Source organism: Octopus bimaculoides, chromosome 10 (genome assembly GCF_046866305.1).
Source record: "Octopus bimaculoides isolate indiv1 chromosome 10, ASM4686630v1, whole genome shotgun sequence".
NCBI classification, from domain to species: domain Eukaryota; kingdom Metazoa; phylum Mollusca; class Cephalopoda; order Octopoda; family Octopodidae; genus Octopus; species Octopus bimaculoides.
Genome location: NC_142937.1, coordinates 8,420,340 through 8,443,891, shown reverse-complemented (window position 1 = coordinate 8,443,891; position 23,552 = coordinate 8,420,340). Strand labels below are relative to the sequence as shown.

Genomic DNA, 23,552 nt, shown 5'->3' with positions numbered 1-23,552 from the left:
TATATATATATATTCTCTTTTAGAAAATTAAATGATACGTAATAAATTAACTTTAACGTAGAGGACATAAATGGAAATTTGAAACCATCTATTTTGGAAAAGGGAAAAAAATGACTTTTAAAACATTAGATGCCAAGATCTTTAAATCCGTTTGATGCAGTGCTACTAAGCAGAATTTTCTTTTATAAGTTAATATATAAAATACAGCAAACCGTTAATTCAAAGATTTTATTTAATGTCAGTTTTGTTTTTTAATAGTTTCTCATTTTTATTTGACCATACCTATTTAAGATGTAAAGAACATTTTTAAGATAAAAACAATACGAGTTAATAACCCATTTTATTTCTTTCCGATATTTATGAAAAACTAAAATTATACTATAATCGGATCTAATTACTTTTTTTGCTTATCTCTTTTGTAATAAATACGTTCAAACCTATGATACATTTATCAGCCATTGTCTCCTGACAGCATCTACTAACTTAATGTTTGATCTCTTATAGATTTCTTTCCTTCGTAAAATTATTCATGAGCTATTTTTGATATTTCATAACTACTTATTTCTGAGTATTTGTCATGCAATAACTTATCTATCCAGCATTCTTTTCAACTTCTCTAAAAACTACTTTCTGTCTTTTTTTCAAAGAGTTTTTCCTAGCGTTAAGGAATAATTTGCATATTTTGTTAATATTGTATAAGAGAGAGAGAGAGAGAGAGAGAGAGAGAGAGAGAGAGAGAAAGAGAGAGAGAGAGTGGAAGAGAGAGAGAGAGTGGGAGAGACAGAAAGAGAAATGGAAAGAGAGAGACAGAGAGAGAACAGGGGTGGACAGTGATTGAAACATATATATATATATATGTATATATATATATATATATATATATATATATATATATATATATGTATATATATATATATATATATATATATTTGTTTCACATTTAATCAAAACCAAAAGATAGAGACAACTAAGGGAACAACGAGTAGGTGTATTAGCTTGACGCTCAGTAAAAGTGGAAGACACTTCGACGTTAGAACATACGCAGGAAAAATAGAGAGACAACAAATTCTAGATTAACAGTTGAATTGGCCGGAAGGAAAGAATTGGTTGATAGCAAGGCTGGCAAGGGAGACAACAGTAACCTGATTGAAGAATGTAAGCGCAAGGTTATGTGTATATGTGAGGATGATATGTGCGTGCGTATGTATGTGTATAGGCGATGCGCGTTTATGTGTGCGTGTGTGTGCGTGTGTAGGCAAGCACGTGTGTGTGCATGAGAATTATGTGAGCGTGTGTGTGTAGATATGTGAGCGTGCATGTATATGCGTGTATGTGTATGTGTGTGATTAGACAAGTACGTATGCGAGTATGGAGCAATTTGTGCAGGTGTGTTCTGTGTATTTATGTGTGCATGTGTGTAGACATGTGTGAGAGTGTGTGACGCTGTTTGTTTAATGTATGCAGGTGTGAGACTGTTAGATGTGTGTATGTGAGTGTAGGTGTAGGTGTGTGTGCAAAGACATGTGTGTAGCAGCTATGTGCTTGTATGTTTTGTACTAGTAGCATGAGTGCGGGCGTGCGTGCGGGCGGGCGGGCGGGCCTGTAAGTGCATGTATCCATTTTAGGTGTATTTGTGTGTTAGACGTATGCGTGCATGAGTTTTTGTGCATAAAGTGTGTGACCCTTTTTGTGCGACGTATGTATTATGTGTGTTTATACATACATATTGTGTGTGTTTATGTGTCCGTACGAATGTAAGTGTGTGTAGCCTTCTGATCAGTTGGTATGTGGATATGGGGATGAGGGATAAAGTGTGTGTGTATGGAGATGTTATGTGTGTTTGTATATTCTCTATTTTTCGTATGTGTATGTGTAGAAGGACGCTTTAGTGTCAGGCTATATGATGTGGGTGGCCGTTGTAGAGAGATGTATGTGGGTCGACGTGGAGGGAGATATGAGGTGGAATAGTGTTGGCAGGAGGTAAGGCTTGTGAGGTGTGGATGCGTGATGATAAATATGGTACTTTACTTGGGTGTGTGGTCTGTGAGTAAATGAAAATGTGTTTGCTGGTGTGTGTTTCAGGAAAGTTAGTGGAAGTTGTAGGGAGCTTTGTGTGTAAATATCTGTGGGGTGGGATTTAGATGAAGAGAAGTGAAGAATGAAGACCGTGTAATGACTGAGGAATGGAGTAAGAAAATAATTCCAACTCCCGACGGAGGCGCGAGTCCGGGTGGCCTCTCTCTATATAAAAATAGAGACATAAGTAACAATAGCACACACTGTGAATCAAAATTGCAAAATAGTTTCGATTTTCATACGATGCTCTTTATACCCATGTTCATCAGTATTACTTTAGGAAGCAACATTCACATTAAACTTAGCATTCCTTAGACATATAATATCGATTCTATGCTACTAATTAAAATAAGCCCATGTTTTATATTCTGTTGACTTATCAATTTAATTAGGAAGTTTTATTTTGATAACTTTTTGAAATTATGAAACCTATATTCAAATATTGTTAATGATATATATCTATGGGCTGTACACTGCATAGAGGTGGAAAACGATCGAGGCGGAGTGATTAGTTACTTATTGATTCTTCGCTTGATACTTGATATTAGGAAACTTACTGTTTTGAAGGAGTATTATCCTAAACACTGAACGATGTAGAAAACGAAATAAGAGTGTAACGCGTCTTGTGTACTTTGGACGTTCGGAGCTGTTATATTCCCCACACTTTATCGTAATATTTATCACATATTTTACCTAATCTAGAACTGTCAATTCTATAAATTTTTCCACGATTAGTTATTTGTGCATTGGCTTATTTTTTCTACGCATTCAATGTAAAATCGTTCAGACGTCCATTATCAATAACATACTTATAATGGCAATGCCGTGTTTTTTTAAACTTATAACGGATTCTTTCTGTCATAATGAGAATCTACTTATACATCAGACTTTTACATTTACGCCTTGATTGATAAGATAAATTCATCCATTTTTTTTCTTTTTCTATTTCACTGACAAATGAATTTCGTTACGCTTGAAAACATTTATGTTCTTTTGTTGCCTGTTGAATGTCATAGTAAATATTTTAATGATTTTTCACTTTCTTCACTTTCTTCACTCATTTTTTGTCTATAAGATAATAAACATATATTCGAGAAGTATGTGAATCAGAATTTGTTGTTCTTCAATGGAAACTATAACAGAATACAGTCGAGTGTTTTCAGAGAAATTAGGAATCCATAATCTAATATATATATGCTATTTTTTAAAATGGCGTACTGTAGTAATGAGGAAGAATTTGCTTGCTGACATTTAGAAAATAGTTGCATTTATACACTGCTGCGCTTAGTGATTTTATTTGTAATATACATGCTAACTCGCCACATGTTTGCCAGAAAAATCCAACATTCTCCATATTGTCATCTAGACATTTATCAAGAAGAACGAATAACCATCTGTATAAATGTGAGTTAGTAACCAAGTTAGCTGAATTACGGCATGTTGTATATTTTTTTATGTATTAATGTTTTATTGGACTCGTTTCGTTTTAACAAAACATACTGCAGACTAAATCAAGGATATACATGTCTTTCTTTTAAGTGGTTTGTATTCCTATAAGATGCTAACCATAATCGTGATAACCTTCACTCTCTAATATAATAAGAGGAGGGATCCTGACATGTGTTTTTGAACAATTTGTTGACCAATTTGCAGAGAAAATTTGCCAGGTTCTTTCCTCAATGAATAGCGCAAAATATTCAACTAAAATAAAATTACAATGTCACCAACAGATAAATTTCCCCACTTGTTATTTTATTTTAGTTTTTGTGAATTAGTAATCATTGGATCTCGATCTGTCTCCATCTACGTGTGTGTGTGTGTGTGTGTGTGTGTGTGTGTGTGTGTGTGCGTGCGTATGCATGCATGTGTAAGCGTGTGTGTACCGTTCAAAAATTATATTTCATAGAAACGGCTTCTTTCCTCTTTCTTAAAGAACGGCAGCTTTTCTAGAATGTGATGCAAATATCTTTTCACGTACTCCTACGCATCTGTGATTACAGATGGAAATGCAAGCCTATAGCCGAGATAGAATCGATACAAATTTATCATTAATGCACCTTAAATATGTTACCTTAGTTCTTAGACGATATATTCACATATGCGGAGTAGCTCATATTTACAATGATTGAAAATATTTTTGCTGTCTATACTGTAGTAGAATAGCTGGCTTATTATACTTACATTTACATATATGTTTATGTATGCCTGTGTGCGTTCATTTGGGCTTGAACTTCTGTATAGTCGTTAAAGGTATTACGAATATTTACAGTCACTCTACATACGCAATGCTTAAATTGTTTCAGACTTTTTTCAAAGCTAAATATTCGTATTTTGTTGGTACTAATTATGTTACAATATTTATCTTCTTAATGCATATTTAATTATTAATTTTATTTTTCATATCATTCAATGGACATCGAAACCTAAAGACATTTCTCACAATACATTTGTATATTCTAACGTTTGTCTACTTTCTCTTCCGATATCATTGTGGAGAGGAGTATACAATATAATGCAGTTTTTTAGGGTTACATATTTAGTGAGATGTTTATTGTAAATTATATATGTGTTTAGCCCTCAAAGCCTTTTATTAATTACAGGGACCATTCTATTGCATTCAAGGAAATATTTAGAAACATGGCTTGAATTTCTAGAATTATGAATTCATAATAAGACTAGTAATTTACTCAGTCACTTATTTGAGAATAATCCTTGTTTTCACATTGGCGCCTAAATATTAAATTTAGAATAAGAATGTTCCTATCTTAATTAGTGAGTAACGCCAGTATTCCCTTCCCAGTTGGTATACTGAATGACTAATTCACTAAAATGTATGAGTAATAATGATATGAAATAATTAGACAATAATTAGTTGAAAACTTTAGATATAAATTACCTGAAATATATAGATATTAATTACTTTAAATGGTTAGGTACTTACATCTTGCAACAAATTTCTGCGGTCATTCAAATCATGTTGAATTTAAGCGGTTTTCGATAAGACAATGTCTGCAGAAAGTATTGTATCGCACCGCAGATAATTGTATCTTAGTTTCGATATGAATCATATAGCATACTACATTCATGTATGTCACCTATATACATGGTGCAACTGCTATGCATGATGCACCATATCCATCAATGTGTCATATTTATCCGTCAGCGACCCCGGATGACCACACTCAGGCAGGACCGCTCAGCCACCTGCAACACCTCCGGGATCGCTTCAGACCTGACAGCGTGACAGCTCGCGAGACTACTGGCACTGGACCGTGACTGATCAGCTACGACACGGTACGACGTCGACTGGCTGCCAACAACCTGCGTTGCCGTTGTCCTACTCGAGGCCCTGTCTTCACTGCCCGCCACCGTCATGCATGACTACAGTGGGCTACACAGCACCGACATTGGCGGCATCAAGAACGGAGGTCAATAGTCTTCTCTGACGAGAGCCGGTGCTGCGTTTCCACCTCGGATGGCAGAGTAAGGGTGCGGCGTAGGGGGAGGGAACGCTACAGAGACACATGTGTTATGGAGAGAGAGAGAGAGAGAGAGAGAGAGAGAGAGAGAGAGAGAGAGAGAGAGAGAGAGAGAGAGGCGTGCGGTGGCCAAAGCATCACGGTTTGGGGTGCTATAAGCCTGAATCAGAGAATTGGGACCCTTGTGTTCCAAAATGTCGGTGCAGCCAGAGCGAATAGCATCACAGCGCAGCGCTACATTGAACAGATCTTATGACCTCACATCATGCACTTTTAAGCGCGTCACCATAGCCACGTGTTCCAGCAGGACAATGCTTCCTCCCACACGGCCAGGGTCACTATCGACTTCTTGCGTCAATACAACATCAAAACCATGCCGTGGCCGGCTCTGAGCCCAGTTGAACACCTGTGGAATGAAATCCAGAGACGGCTGAACCAGGCAGTCTCAAGGCCGACAACTCGTGTGGAACTGGAGAGTTTTTCCTCAAAGTGTGAGCACAGGTGCCGATGGCTTTTGTGAACCGCCTTATACACTCCATGTACTGTTGGTGTATGACCGTTTTGAACACCCAAGGAGGGCATACACATTATTGAACATATCACGCCCTACAATCTCGTTGTGTTGGATCTGCCTACTCCCAAAACACATGACAGCGACCCATAGACGGTGGTGAAAGTGCATCCAAATAATTGACTTTATTAAATTTATCAAAATTTATCTCTGACATAATGAAATTAAGACATATTTCACAGTCATACACCTCTCGCGTTTCTTTATGCGAATTAAATGTCAGTTTATAATATACTATGGAAACTGAACTGACAAATTTTCAATCATGCGATTTAATTAAACAAGAGAAGGATAAAGGCAATGCATTCTCTAAGTCGGACCTGCCCAGAGGGATGTCATATAACAGACCTCTGGAGATTGGAGACTTTCCGCATCTCCATTCTGCTGCGCGCGGGTACGGTACGTCCTTAAGCCAACAAACCTGCACAGATGGAAAATCAAAGTGGATAACCTCTGTACACTTTATGGAAATTGTCACCCTGGAGAACATCACTTAGTCGAACGAGATACGAGTGTCGATACGACAAATTGTTTGCTATACTCATTCGCACTCTGGAGCAATAAGCACTCAAGAAACATGAACAGCTGGAGAACATAACACCAGCAATCAAGTTCAATAAGAACGGAGAGAATCCAGTGAAGATAGTAAAAAGGACAAGTAGTCTACTTCCTTGGATGCAATTATGGGATATGAAAATTGACTTCGGGGAAAAGTTGCAACTTCCTCAGCCTTGTGATCAGATGAAATTTTGTGGCCTGAAAAATTAAGCCAAGGAAATAGTCGTTCCCTAGCATTCATCGTGAGGAGAGAAGAGTGCAATCAAGGCTTGAAAGAAAACGTTAATTAACAGAAACGTCTGCGGGATTGCAGGGAGAAATTATGATAGTCATAACTATTAAAAATTATGGTTGGTAGCTTACAGCCATTGAAATAAGAAGGAAGAAAGGAAAGATGGTTGTGCGCAGAAAGGTAGTTGTGCGGCGAGCTGGTAGAAAGGTAGAAAGGCGGCGAGCTACCAGAAACGTTAGCACGCCGGACGAAATACTTAACGGTATTTCGTCTGCCGCTACGTTCTGAGTTCAAATTCCAGTGAGGTCAACTTTGCCTTGCATCCTTTCGGGGTCGATTAAATAAGTACCAGTTACGCACTGGGGGGGGGGGCGATATAATCGACTTAACCCGTTTGTCTGTCCTTGTTTCTCCCCTCTATGTAGCCCCTTGTGGGCAGTAAAGAAATAAAAGTAGTTGTGCACAGAAAGGTGGTTGCGCGCAGAAAGTTGGTTGTGCGCAGAAAGGTGGTTTTGCATGGAAAGTGTGTTGTGCGAAGAAAGGTAGTTGTGTGCAGTAGATAAAGCTCCTTCCTGCTAATTGACATGAGAAAGAAATTAAGATGGAAGTTTGGAAGAGGTGATGAGTAATTATTTGGCTCGCAAACGAGAGTATTTTATGGCTTAGATTCGAAAAATCCAATGATATGTGAATCCAATGACATTAATTCTTCCTGTTACACTCACCAAAGGTGAATGAAGAAACATCTTTTAGATGTCAATAACATAAACTCTCGATTTGATTTATATTATGGAAATAGCAGATAACTTACCATAACAGAGTGTCTGTATGTGGGGGGGAGGGTCACAAAACAAAACGGTAAGCAAAATGTCTAGCTGTGTCTTTCTATATATATTTGTTGATTTGAACCCAGTATATCTTTCACGAGTTATATTTCTTTTCTTCGACGAAATTTAAAACCTGTAAATTACTGGAATCAATAGTTTTGTTGAGTTCTTTCTGTTGTGGATTTCAATCAAACTAACAAAACATAATTCATCATATCTACAAATATTATCAACAGAAGTGTAAACACATACATCGTTGTCTTTCTCTATTATGTTAAACAATCATTATTGCAATCATTAATGAGTTTCTTAAGAGATTATAGCTTTAGGAGATACAATAGAAGTTGTTTTTGTTAAGTTCCATGCTGTGCCATATAATCTGAAATTACTTTTATACTCTGCTTCAAGTACATGATGCACAAAAGCTTTCAGTTTTCAAAAGAAGATTTAATTCAATTGTATGTTTCTTCAGCGACTTGCATTAAGCGAAAATATTTCTTAATAATTTTGTTACTCGTAAGAAATATTTTCTTTTTACGGATTATAATCATTTTGAATGATAAAGATAATTCGCAATTGTATAAATATTGGAGAGCACTTGAAAGATATATGTCATGCGTCCTTCACTTTGCTACTATAACCGACAATTGCCAGATTTACAGATGGCAGGTCACTCGTGTTACATTTAAGACTCTACTCGTCTTCGCTGGAATATTCCTCGCAAACCTAAGTGACTAATAATATTATAACTTAGAAAAATACTTCAGTTGATTCTCCACTGTAAATTTAATTTTCAGGGGTATTGTTGTGTCAGAACTCATTTGCGGTCAGTTCAGTCATTACTAGGGAATGGTATATCTGTGCATTATCATACAAAAGCACGTAAAGGAGGCTTAAGACAAGAGTGTAATTGAAAGAAATATGACAATGAATATTTCTCGTTGCTCAATCCACTTCTATTCCTTCCTCGAATCAATAGAACTTGTTGTAAGCGCAAAATTAAAGGTTTCTTTCCATTGTGTACCAAACCAACAAGCACACATCAAACAAAGATAAACCATCTGTCAGTTATTCCATTTTCACACAGAGATAGTCTGGAAAATCCTTATTTTAATTCAGTACAATTAGATACCTAAGTATTCTTAGACTATCACTATTCATTACTTTTATTTATTTCCATCGGACACTCAAAAATTGAAAATATATCTTCGTAACATAATAATCAGAAGCGTGATACGGCTTCGATCATGTTGCTAACGCACGCAACTACTTAAAACATAATAGTTTTTCATGATAATTTCTATACACATCAAATATTATTAAACACTTCCTTTAGATTTAGTATGGAAATTGCCATTGAAATATATATCGATATCACTAATAAAATTTGCCTCTAGCGAAAAGTTGTAATTACAATAATTTTCTCTTTTCTTTCGTCAGAAAGATTTTCGGAAATGAAAACCGAAAAAAAAAAAAAAAAACATACTCACCTAGATTCTTGTATGATTCTTTGATGGTTAAAAATAAAAATAGATCGTGGGATATGACGGCTTAGCCACAACAGAAAACTAAGCATCGCAATCTCTCGTAATAAGATTCCGTTGAACTTTTTTTTATTTAAACTGTTTATAATCTTCTTGAATACACTAAGAGCCAAGGTCGAAAGCAGCTCCATGCCAAGCAACATTTTCAAAACATAATAGGAAATTGACGTAAGAGAAGATACAACTCGTCTTACTATTTTCTCTGTTGCATATAGACAAGTGTCAGACATCGAAATGAAATTCTTAATCACAAAATTTCACAACACTAATTTTAATGTTTAGCCAAATCATAACTTCAACGAGACCATTGTACACACATGCGTACGAGTGCACGCACATTTAGGCATATGGCTTACTGGTCAGGGTGTTGAACTCACGATTGTGAGTTCGAGGATTAGATTCCCAGATTGGGTGTTGCGTTGTGGTCTTGAGCAAAGTATTTCATTTCACGTTGCTGTGCGATCATTTCGTCATCTGGCACGTGGTACATGATGCACCTGTACAGGTAATGTCGAGTTGATTGAGGGAGTGAGCTTATGTGAACAGAAACATTTGATCACTATAAACAAATCATCTGTGTGGTTGTTCGGCAAGGAATTGTCGACTCCTCATATGTCTAACGACGGGTGAGTCAATGGTGATATGTATGTGTGTGTGTATGTGTGTGTGTGTGTGTGCCTGTGTGCGTGTGTGTGAGAGTATGTATATATATATATTTATATATATATATATATATATATAAAATATACAAGAATAAGGGCAGGGAATCGTCAATTAATAATAGAATTAATAATTAACAATTTTGCCAAGTAGTTCAGTATGAAAAAACCTTTATCGATAAATGATATATATATATATATATATATATATATATATATATATATATATACATATATCTGTGTGTATATATAAGTATATGTATATATATTTCTATATTTAATTATATGTATATATATCTTTATCTTTTATGTTTTACTTGTGTTTAAATGATGCTGGGGCAACGCCTTGAATTTTTGTTTTATTCGAAGAAATCGATCAGAGTAATTACTTTTTGTTAAGTCTCGTACTTATTCGATCGGTACTTTGCTGAACCACTAAGTCACGGGGGCACATACACATCAACACTAGTTGAAAGCAGGGCTGGGAAAACAAACACAGACATAAAGACACACACATATAGCTAGATATATATATATATATATATATATATATATATATATATATATATATATATATATGTGTGTGTGTGTGTGTGTGTGTGTGTGTGTGTATGTGTGTGTTTTGACATAAATGACTAAATTTATACACAAGGTCATACACACACATACACCTATATCGTGTGATGTTAAAATATTTTTTTCATCTTAATGAGAATGTAGGGATACAATAAATGTAGTGATAAGCAAATAGGATCAATATATAAAGCATATTAAATACATGAAATAGAAAACGTATATATATGTATACATATCAAAAGTGCAACATACACGGAGTACATATGATACTGAAAATAAAAAAAGTTGGAATAACTTCCCCACTTATAAACTCACATGTAAGATTTTTTCCTTGTAAACTGAGGCTCGTCCCATCCTATGATGGAATCAATCTACACACATAATGGAACGCTGCACTCCCAGAAACAGCTGCTGCATTTTCAATATTTTCTTCCATCCTTTCAATTCTCTGTCTCATTTGTACTCTGTGTAAGTTTGACATTTTTACATGTATAAATATATACATTTTTTCGTATTTCATGTATTTAATATACTTTATATATTGCTCTGTCTAACTTGCTTATCCCTACATTTACTTCCATTCCCGGTCAAGTTTAAATACCTTGACCATTACTAAAAGTCTTCTATACGGAGAATATCTGGGTCTCATCTATGAACTATATGAACATACGGCAAGTTTCTTTCAGTTTCCGTCTACCAAATTCACTCACAAAGACATTTGTCCGAGGCTATAGTATAAGACACTTGCCCGAGGTACCGCGCAATGGGACTGAACTGGGAATTATGTGGGTGGGAAGTAAGATTCATGCCACACTGTCACGCCTGCACCTATATATATATATATATATATATATATATATATATATATATATATATATATATATATATATATATATATATATATATATATATATATATATATATATGCATACACAGTTTTTGAAACAGGATGAGCTTTATATAGATTACATGCTTTGAAACCCTTCCGTGTGTGTTTGTGTGTGAGTGGGTGTGTGCGTTTGTGTCTGTGTGTGCGTATGATTGTGCATGCGTGCGTGTGTGTATGTATATGTGTCTGTGTATGTGTGTGTGTGCGTGCGTGCAAGTTAGTGTGCGCGTGTTTGTTGTGTATATAAACCTTGCTATGATCTCGGAAGCTCACACGAAATTTAAAAAAAAAACAATGCTACCGATAGCACATCGATCTAGGCTGAATACTTGTTACAACATGAGGCTGTTGAAGACATCGAAAGAACATGTGGTAGTGTAATATCGAATGACGTATTAAATATAGCACTGGCAGAAATACAGTATTTTATACAACGCTTGTGAGTGTACATATATGTGTGTAAGTGTATGTGTGTGTGTGTGTGTGTGTGTGTGTGTGTGTGTGTGTGTGTGTGTTTGTGTGTGTCCTACTAAATGAAAATCTAATCACGTTATGTCGGTTATCTGTATTTAATTGTTCCACCAATAGTAATGTATTTCTAGTTTTTCTATTAAATATTTGCTGTGCGTAGTGAAGATAAACCAAAATACTAGAGCAGCAGCAAATCTACGAAATGCTTTCAGAACAAGATAAAACCAAAGCTATGATCATTAATATTCTGTAAATCATTTATGACCAGCCTTTAGGCGTAGATGCGTCTGTATATTAAGATTACTTCCCAGCCACAGAGTTCTAGTTAGCGTCTCAATGCATGTCGCTTCAGTCATGTAATTTGTCCTATAGCCATAAGCTTAGCAAAGCCTTGTGAGCAGGTTTGGAAGACTGAAAGTGGCAGTGCATCAAGTACATATGCTTATATCTATGTGTATCTCAGTGTTCTTGTTTACCCACGCCCACACATCACTACCAGCAAGTGTCGATCGTTGTTTGTTAGTTTAAGACCTTGTAATCTCTAGCGGTTGGATATAAGAGATGAATGAAATAAGTACAAAGACTGAAAAATAATTTCAGAGGTTGACTTGTTCGACTAAACTCATCAAGGCGGTGCCCTATCATAGCTGAAGTCCAATGATTGAAACAAGTCAAAGTTAAAAGGTAAACAGATTCTATACTAGCATTGTGACAAAATATCCTTCGTAGTATATTTAAGCGATATCTCATATAAAAGACTACATTTATGTCTGTGCTGAAAGTTTCTCGAAATGAGTGTTGTCAAATAACTTCGGATGTCTTAATGGTAGTAAAACTATGAACTATACAATTTGCTTAAATACAACTTTAAAACCCTGTCCATTTATCGGAACTGTACTATGAATTCCGCATCAATCAAACTGGCAATATATATTTACAAAATTTTTTCCCGCCTTACTTCGATAAAACAATATTCATGCAGATGAAAGGTGAGACTCTGTCGCAGAATAAACCTAAATGCTACCTTTGCGTTACGTATGCTTTTACTTTTCTCTTACTTGTCTAACTTTTACTTGCCGAGGTCAAAGAATGTGATTTACTGTTTTATTCGAAGTAAAATATATCAAAATGTCATTTCAGCGAATAAATAATTTACGTTCTGAAAATGTGAACATCTAGACCTGGTTTCTTGATATTGTCATTTGGAAATAATTCTCAATATTTATTTCATCTTCAAAAACATTCAGAATTTCAGAACAGAGAACTCGTGCCTTACTCCAAGGCCTTTCGAAAAGCAAGAAAACAGCTATATACTTGAAATGTTTAATATTTGGATTAACATTTGGATTAATATATTGGAACTCAAGCAGAACTGCTTCAGCAAATCAGGATGTGTTTATGCGATTGCTGAGAATTTGATACAACTCCTAGTGATTTTGAAGTCGTTACCTGTCATTACTTGTCAAGTAAATAGGCCACAGTACAAACTTTTTATTAATTCGTTTTTGAAAAACTGCTATGTAAATAGACGCTAAGAATGCAAAACGTACTTTCAAGCAGTGAGAGGTAAATGCAAACATAAAGATAGGCTCATCACATGCACAAACACTCACGTTTAAATAAATATATTTATATATGCTTGTGCGTGCGTGCGTGTGTGTGTGTGTGTGTGTGTGTGTGTGTGTGTGTGTGTGTGTGTGTGTGTGTGTGTGTGTGTGTGTGTGTGTGTATGTGTGTGTGTGTATGTGTGTGTGTACGACGGTCTTCAGCTGTAGAAAGATACTTATGGTGCTAGGAAGTAGGAGTAGGCCGCAAAACTGGTACATCCCAACGCAAACGTATTTCTCAACTTTATGCTCTTGATATATTTAGGCAGCAACTTTGAGCTTGTTTTCTCAAAACAAATTATAACGAGATCTACAAATATTTCTATTTATGTATGCATGTATGCATGTATGTATGTATGTATGTATGCATGCATGTATGTATGTGTGTGCATGTATGTTTGTATGTTTGTATGTATGTATTATGTATGCATGCATGTATGTATGTATGCATGTATGCAGGGAAGAAAAGTGCGCACTGGTTGTTCGAAGTTTGAAAGAGAAAAAAATCTATCTATCTATCTATCTATGTATCTATCTATCTATCTATCTATCTATCTATCTATCTATCTATCTATCTATCTATCTATCTATATATCTATCTATCTATCTATCTATTTATCTATCTATTTATCTATCTATCTATCTATCTATCTATGTTTATGTATGTATGTATCTCTGTCTGTCTACCTGTCTATTTTTATTTGTTTCAGTCATGTGAGTGCGGCCATGCAGGAGCACCACCTTTACAAATCAACCCCAAGACTTATGCTTGTAAGCTTAGTACTTATACTATCGGTCTCTTTTGTTGAACCGCTAAGTTACGGGGATGTAAACACAGCAGCACATGTTGTCAATCGATGGTCGGGGTAGAAACACAGTCACAAATACACACACACACACACACACACACACACACACATATATATATATAGAGGCGATTTTCTGTTTCAGTCTACCTAATCCACTCACAAGGGTTTGGTCGACCCGAGGCTATAGTAGAAGATACTTGTCCAAGGTGCCACACGACTGAACCCGGTACCATATAGTTGGGAAGCAAACCTCTTGCCACACACCCACGTCTACGCTTATATATATATATATATATATATATATATATATATATAGCAATAAGAAAATTGAGGAGATTAATAGGTGGTATTCATCAGCTTGGAGACATTGTATTGAGTCAATTTACTTGTTTGATGAATACCACCTATTAATTCCCTTCATTATCTTATTGCTGTATTAATTAATGGTAATATAACTTTTTTACCCGCACCCATTTATTGCACTTGGTAATGTAATTCCCATGCAATGAAAAAACACCATTGCAATAATTGGGCATTCTTCCAGCAGTATATTGTATATTGGATAGATATTATCCCTTAGTAGGTCCCCCTCTCTCTAAGTATGTATGTATGTATGTATGTATGTATAGAAACAGTCATGCGTGCGTAAACATTACTTTGCTCCAAATTATCAGTATATCAGACATACTCTCTTTCTGTGTCTGCCTGTCAGTCTCTTCGTCGCTTTTATTTTGACAATCTGTCTGGTTGAACGTCGAACATTTTGGGTGAGAATAAAACTAGCGATATTTTTTTCAAATTAATTTCCTTTTAAAACAATGTTTTATGACATTTTAGGATATATTATAAATTAATGAGTTGCGCAGACGATAGGAGATAATACAAAAAAGCACAAATCTAATTACTTATCTGAATTCATCAACGAACTTTATTGTTAATACTCTATGTTCAAATACTGTAATATCGTTGATTTTTGTGTCATTTCGTTAATTTGGTAGTCGTAGGTTTCTGTGCCTATTGTTGAATGGGAAAAAATTGAGAATGAATATAAGATATTTTGGAATTGTATGCTAAAATGAAAACTTAATAAAAAGTTAATATGACGCCATCTCCATTGGTATAGATATAACAACAAAAGAAATTTAACATAAAGAAGGGTTTTTGGAATACATAAAAGTCTTAAGTTTCAGCACAGTTATCGTTACTTATTGGGATTCGAATTACATGCGTTTGCTTATATCTCGTACACATTTCTATTCCGAAATATCTATAAAGTGTATTAAAAAAATGGTTTAAATAACTTATTTATATATGTTTACAAGCAATTTCCTAAATATATTAATGTCTCTTTTCATATAGAAGTAAACACTGCTTTCTCCTGACTTATAAATAAGACTAAGGATATTAATGGATTTATAATCCAACATTTTTGAAAACATTATGTCAATCATAACGCTGGGTCGGATAAAATAGGTAAAATAGAGATTATATGCAATAATATTTTACGAAAATCTTTAGCTTATATTTTCCAAAATATTATGTAGTAATGTTTGAAATCTTCAATAAATCTGATCGATTAAGTATACACGTTCCATGTTGATTTGTAAAATATGGTAATTGGCACCTCAGTAGAATTAAATTTCGTCAGCTTCACATATTAATAGTTAACATTTAAGGTCTATATTTTACCTTTCATCATAAAATTAGTTTTATTTTACGTTAGTTGGGAACTTATGGATCGCTTTCTTCTTTTTTATGTCCTACTTAAAAAAGAAATGAGCTGCTAATTATAACATTGTTTTTGAAAATCCGTTGTTAAGTTATTCGTATGACTTCCAATGTGTTACGCCGTGATACTTTCATAAAACAGCAACTCTGATTGCGGTAGTTAGTTTGGTATATCTTAAGATATGTTTAAGTGATATTTATTGGTGATGGAAAATCCACGATTCAATCATGATTGATGGTTTATGAGATAAATATAAGTAACATCACAAATCGCATAAAAGTCAAGCACTATTAAAACAATGCGTAATTCTTTCAGATTAGTCTATAAATACTATCTTTAAAACATACACTAAGCATTTGTATTTGTACTAAGAAGAAATATTTGAATTTGTTTCACTTTATATATCTCACACGAACGTGCGAGGCGCGTACACACACATATATGTGTGTGAGTACACACATATCGAATAGCTAGTGCAAACACAAATGCACTAGTTGTATTTTTCTACGATACAACCTGATTAATTGCCTTAATTAATCATATTGTAACATCATTAGAAGTTATGTCATCGGACACTTATCGTCTGCATTTGATTGTGTCATTAATTTGTCTTAGATCTCACCAATGCAAAATTTTTTAAACATGGAAGTAAGTTTTCTAGTTTTTCAAATGTATTTTGTGGTAGAACATGAATGCCATTCTAAGTGAGATACAGCAAAAGTTTCCCTTCACAAATCAATAAACATACATATGTCAATGTACCATAGAGACGTATATATTGTCCATTCCATTTTTTAAAGATTAATTCATTGAATTCCTTTAGAGTGTTGTTCAGTAATTAATTTCTGAAGTAATTGATGCAATATGCAGAGGTCTAATGCTGCTGATTTCTATGCTTTAATAATTCTATATTTTTCCTTGACCTTTTACAAATGAAATTTAATCAGCATTTGACAGTTTTATGTTCTTTTCTTATAATCTTTTAAAATTAATATAAAGAATAGATCTTAACAAATGAAATATTATTAATGAAAACAAAATAAAAAAAAAGTTGTTTTAAAATCGGTGATCTTGGACTTGCTCTTGAATAAAATAAAAAGAAAAATAACATCTAATATTGTTTAACAACTCGTCTTTCAGCGGTCGATATTTTTGTATAAGAAATATCTTTCAGAACTTATAATTGAAAAGGATAGCAATGGAAATGAATGCTTCAACATTCAAATATCGAACCGAATTTTATTTGCTTTTATCAAATGGATGTCTAAAGAAATTATATTAGTTTTTCAACAATTTTCACTTGACTCATTTCCATAAATGAAACAATAAAGTGAAAACAATAGCGCTTAAATTGTAGTATTGCGAACTAAATTTGAATGTGTTACGTCGCAAAAATAGTTTTGTCTTCCCGGATCGATTGAGAATACTGTAGTAGGTATTTGATAATTTTCAGCTGAAATTGTGATGCAGATAAGAATATAACTGGCATTTTAAGAAATTACTGTAAAATCTCTAAGCGCAATAAAACTTCTAATTCTGAATAATTACGTCATAAACGTGGCACTTTAACTGTATAAGAACACACAAAAGCTGTTGTATTCAATTTTCATTTATTTTTAATAGTATATTCTGCTATGAAGTACGATAACGTTACTTCTCAGATCTTGCAGTAAGAAATAACAAGTAAGTGAGTATACTTGTTTCTGAGGTTCTTAAATAACTATATTTATTCTTCCATATCGTAATTGCTCTAGTTTCAGCATGCATCCTTTTATCAAGTCATTTTACTAAAAACAATTAGAGATCCGAATGCTTCTGAAATAAAATTGATGTAATATTTACATAATGTAAAAGTGTATTTGTTACTTTCGTTGTTATTGTCAAAGAGTAAACATTAACTACTATGTCTATGAAGTGAGAATTTTGTGCTGAAACTAATAGATTTCGCTTCACCTGTCTGAGAAAGGCAGTAACCCCACACGTACAAGTTTATTCCTTTTGATTCATAAATTGAATTGAATATAATAAAAGTTATCATTATTTTCTTAGGTAATAGATCTTCAAGCTGTTATACCGACAGTTTTAATCACGCCTGTTATAAAACTAGAACTTGTTACTTGTTTTAATGAGAAATGCGAGGAATGGAGATTAGATGAAGAGAAGACCATTAGTTCAAGCTAGCATACTATTTTCCTATATTTTGTAGGAATATAAATACGTGTCTTACAATATTGTATCTTTATGTGTTAGTTATATTCTTTCAGAGACACACGATTACGTATTAAAAGCATTTTATATTCTTTAGCTGTTCTAAGCAGTCATATATTGTTTAGACTAACTACAGATACTTAATAAGAGACATTTTACAGAAGATATGCTTATAAATGTAAAAGAGAAAATTATGCATCACACACACACACAAATACACACACACACAAACACACACACACACAAACACACACACACACAAACACACACACACACACAAACACACACACACACAAACGCACACGTAAAATATATAGCATTATTATCAGTATTATTATTGCTCTTCTTGTCGGGTCGACTTTGCCTTTCATCGTTTCGGGGTCGATGAATTAAATACCAGTGAAATACTGGAGACTATGTAATCGACTAGTCCCCTCCCTCAAAATTCCAGGCCTTGTGACTATACCAGAAAGGATTGTTATTATTATCATTATTATTATTATTATTATTATTATTATTATTATTATTATTATTATTATTATTATTATTATTAAGGCGGTGAGCTTGCAGAATCGTCAGCATACTGGGAACAATACTCAGCCGCATTCCATCCGACTTTACGTTCTGAGCTCAAATTCAACTGAGGCCGAATTTAACTGTCATCTTTTCGGGGTCGACCAAATAAGCATCAACCGAGTACTGGGGCCAATGCTATCAGCTTAACTCCTCCCCTGAACGCACTGGTTTTGTGCTAAAATTTGAAAATATTATTATTATAATTATTATGATTGTTGTTGTTGTTTTCATTATTGTAATTATATTTCTCTCTTTGTGGTTCTATATATCGCGGACAAAAATGAGCTTCCACTCCTCTTCTTGATTATGACTTTCTCTTCCATTTAGGATTAAATTGTTCCAGTATGTCATCTCTCCATCCACCTAGAAATCTTCCAAAGGATCACATCTAATCTCTTGGCTGGAACTCAACAAATCTACGGGTTTATCTCTTGTGTAAAACCTACGAAATATACAATCAAGTATATCTTGCTTCAAATACACTCTTGCAAACGTATTCCTAGCATCGACCTTTCCATGGGCATCTGCATCGCACCAAATTTCTCTTCTTTCTAGGGAACGTTGAATAATTCTTCTTCGAGAGGAGAGAGTAACATCAAATGTGATGTGCTGGGAGTCTGTGAAAAACATTGAAGGGGATAATGAAATCTGAGATGGGAGGCTGCGCGTGTTGTGAGACTTGGTAAAAGAGAAGTAGTATAACCCTGATTTTAAGTTTTAAAAATGGTCCTCAAATCTTGTATCCTTCCATTTGTATTCATCACACACTTCTCTGGAAATTCCCCCTTCAAGATTATCCTGACCAATGCACCAACATGTATCAGGTATGGTGATGAATTCAATGAATTCGATCTTGAGTAATTAAAGTGAGTTCTTACAAATCAACATACACCGTCGTAATGCGAGTTTTCTAAGCAAAGGTGAGGAAAGGGTGGCAAACTGAGAAACGTGGCGTACAATTTGGATTCGGTGGGAGAAATGAAAGAGAAGAAACGTTTAGAGACTATTGTGAAAATATTTTATTCCAGGAACAAGCTGTTCAGGAATATCTGTAAAAAGAGATGGACCTGGATAAATGAACCCAGACATCCTGCATCGAAATGAGATTGAATACATCCTCCAAAGATTATCTTTCAATATACATGACTTCGATTGGGACGATGTGCTGGCCATTTCTAATCACGTTAAACATGTTAGAAAGTGGTTAGATAAAAGGAAGAAAAGGTATAGATATATAAAGCGGTAGAGCGAGAGTGAGATCACCAAAAGACAGAGAGAGGGGGGAGAGAGAAAGACAGACAGATAGATAGATGGAGCGAGAGAGAGAGAGAAAGAAAAAGAAAGAGGGAGGGAGAAAGACAGAGGTGTATAGAAGGTTGTATATTCAGGATTTCAACATACATTTCAGCTTGGACACTCATCTCTAAATGACTCTCAAATCCAAATAGACGTACTTTATTTTAATCATTCTGAAATAACGTACGAGAAACCCTTCTCTACTTTACAAGCGTTAGAAATTTAGCGGCAAAACAATCTTAAATATGTTTTCATCAATTCGATTTCATTTGCTATAAGTTCACTCACATTCTGATTTATTTGCATGGCCAGTGCATCTCTACACAATCAGCTGATGAAAGCCAGGCAATGAATATAAGGAAAAATAAGAGCAATAATAAACGAGTGAAGAATGAATATAGAGCATGTGTGTTTATTTGACAAGAAAAAATAATAACCATCCTGAAATATAACACACGATCTCACATCAGGAATCTTTCAAAACAAATACGTAAATGTGCAAAATTCAAAACTCTATCCGGAAAATTCTATCACTGCAAACAGTGCTCCGGATGTTTCTTTCTTACTTTGACAGTGTTCTTTTTCAATATTTTACTCACTACGTAACGATAAGCATCTTCAAGTTCTCACACCATCCTCAAATGGGAATTATCGCATTATATTTCTAAAATCTTAAATGTCAAATTATATTCCTTCACGCCATCGAATAATTATTGTTTGAAAACACCAGTATTGTAACTGTAGATCTGCTATATATGTACTAGGGACTTCTATCCAACTCAAGAAACAAAAAAATTACAAATGCAAGGTTTTGCAAACTCCAGTTTAGAGAGATTACATATAGATAGGATGACAGAAATTATTGTTCAAAATCTATTTCGTTTTAGAATGAAAACCGTTTCTTCGCTGCTCATCGTATACAAGCATAAGATGGGCTCTAGTTTAGATCCCATCAGCCAATCAGAAATGGGACAAGAACTACTCACAGAATATTATAGGTTGTATACAAAACGTTATGTTACCTGATAAAACCGGTTCATCTCCAACATGTCTAGTGTGCCGTGCCTTAAAACTACTAAATATGTTTTGTACACATCTGTATGAAACGCCTGAAATTCCTCAAAATTGGATATCGTCATGCTTCACTCGAAGCAGTAACCAAGAGAAATTCAAAGTTGAACATTAATCTTAACCGCTACAGCATTCTGGCATGGACGACATGTTGGGGAGATATTGTTTAATCTTTTAACAAGTTAACACCGTGTGTGTGTGTGTGTGTGTGACTCTGTGTGCGTGCGTGCATGTGTATGCGTGTGTGTGTATGTGTATGTGTGAGTGTCTGCGTGTGTGCGCGTGCGCGAGCGTACGTGTTCTGCTGCTGCTGCATAAAGTCCTTTATTTACATCTATTGACATTCCTCATAGTATATTTAGACCTCAGTCCTTATTACAGTTAAACTCGGTCTCAAAGATATCGTTGTACGAGTCCGATAGTATCTTACGTATTTTTTTACCTGCAAATCATAGATTATAGTCATCTGGAACGAAAAGGAACACGCGAGAGATGTTTGGATAGTGATAATCCTTTAATAAAGGCAACCTATATAATCGATACGTATGCTGTTAATGCATATATATTTATTTTATTGCTTGAAGTGTTTCAGTTGTTGAATGCATTGAAAAGCAGTTTTAACCTAATGGTTTCCTTGGGAGAGAACATCAAAACCTCATTCTCTTGTAAAACTACAGAAGCAAAAATAGTGATGTTGTTACACTAAACTGGCAAAAGGACAACAAAAGGTACATCACTAGCATGACATGTGACTATTTATGAAAGCCATAAGTTATCAGAGTAAGAATTTTATCAAAGAAAGGCAATTGTATGATCTAAATTTTGAGTTTAAGAGTCGTTCGTAGTGGAAATAGAATTAAACGATTAAATCGAAGCATAATGTCCTCAATGCCGCAGGTGGTTAGTGGGCAATTTACCTTCCAATATGTTCAATTACAGAGCTAACGTTTTGTCTCCTTTTCCACGTTCACCCGGACGGTTACACATCCCTTTATAGAAGATAGAAAATATCGCAATCATCTCCGAAAATAAATGATCAAGCTGTTTCTGTCCAACGTACAACTTAGTACTGTGTAAAATTCCGTATCTAAAAATATCGGGTGGTATACTTCGGTCGATCAGTCATAGAATGACGTTTGCATTTATTACTGTATTAGAATTCTAACTGTGACGGTATTCATAAATATCGAAATGTAACGGTTTAATTGCACTGTTCGATTCATTCAACACCAATTTATTGAATTCGTTCGTAAGGCGCATAGGAAGCGTTTGTCAGTCTGGAAACTGAAAACAGTGTTTTAAATCAATCATATCCTATGATATTAACTTATTCCAATTGCAGCGTTTTATTAATGTCATCATTATGTTGAATGCTGGATATTTGTAATCATTTTCCGAAAGTGAACCGTTTTAAAATCTTCCATCCATGAAAGAAGTTGCATGTGCAAAAAAAAAAAAATGCATAAGGACGGTGATGCCAATGTGTTTCAAAATTTTGTATTGATTATCGGAAATAATAACTAAATGCAAAAGTGAAGGAAATTAGTGCATCTTCTGCGGAAGAATATGTTTTGTATACGTCTTGACCTATGTCTTGTCATGAAACGTCAGAGAAGTGATTCTATCTAACTTGTAAATTAATTGATTAAAATAATTAAAGTGTATTAAATAGTATTCAGTTTTTTCTATATAATTTCAAGTGTTTGCTGTATATTTATATTACATTTTTTCCTGCTACACGACAGTTAACACTGAATAATCGCATGGTATCAATATTAAATTTAAAAAAAAAAACACCCTTCTAGGCCTGAAGCTGAGTACCAATAATGACGTCATCCTATGCTTGGAAAAAATCATTTTAAGTTGAAAAATATAATTCCTTCTGTGATCAAATAACATTATTAATTATTGATTAAATTACACTTCAAAATGATAATCTAATATTAAACGCATGGACTATTGTCAATATTTATTGCAATTTAAAAGGTGATTTTCAAAAGAAGCCCTGCGATAACGATATTAGGATACGGTCTAGGCAGATATAAGACGCCGTACATATTATATTAGTTGCATTAATGACATAGCTACAGATCTATTTTGGATATCGAGATAAATCGGTAAACGGCAAAAATTACCACTACGATAACACAAGTAATTACTATAACAATGACAACTATCGCTGCCGCTACCACTACTACTGCTGTATCTAATACTACTACTACTACTACTACTGCTGTATCTAATACTACTACTACTACTGCTGTATCTAATACTACTACTACTACTACCACCACCGCCACCAGCACTATCACTTCTACCACCTCACCATCACTTCCACCACCAACCCCATTACCTCAACCGCCAATACATTACC

The 23,552-nt window shown here is 34.5% G+C and overlaps 1 protein-coding gene across 6 annotated transcripts in view; it reads left to right on the top strand.

Annotated features, from left to right (window-relative positions):
- Positions 1–23,552, top strand: part of LOC106868423 (uncharacterized) — a 350,125-nt gene that overhangs the window by 39,288 nt on the left and 287,285 nt on the right. The window lies entirely within an intron of this gene.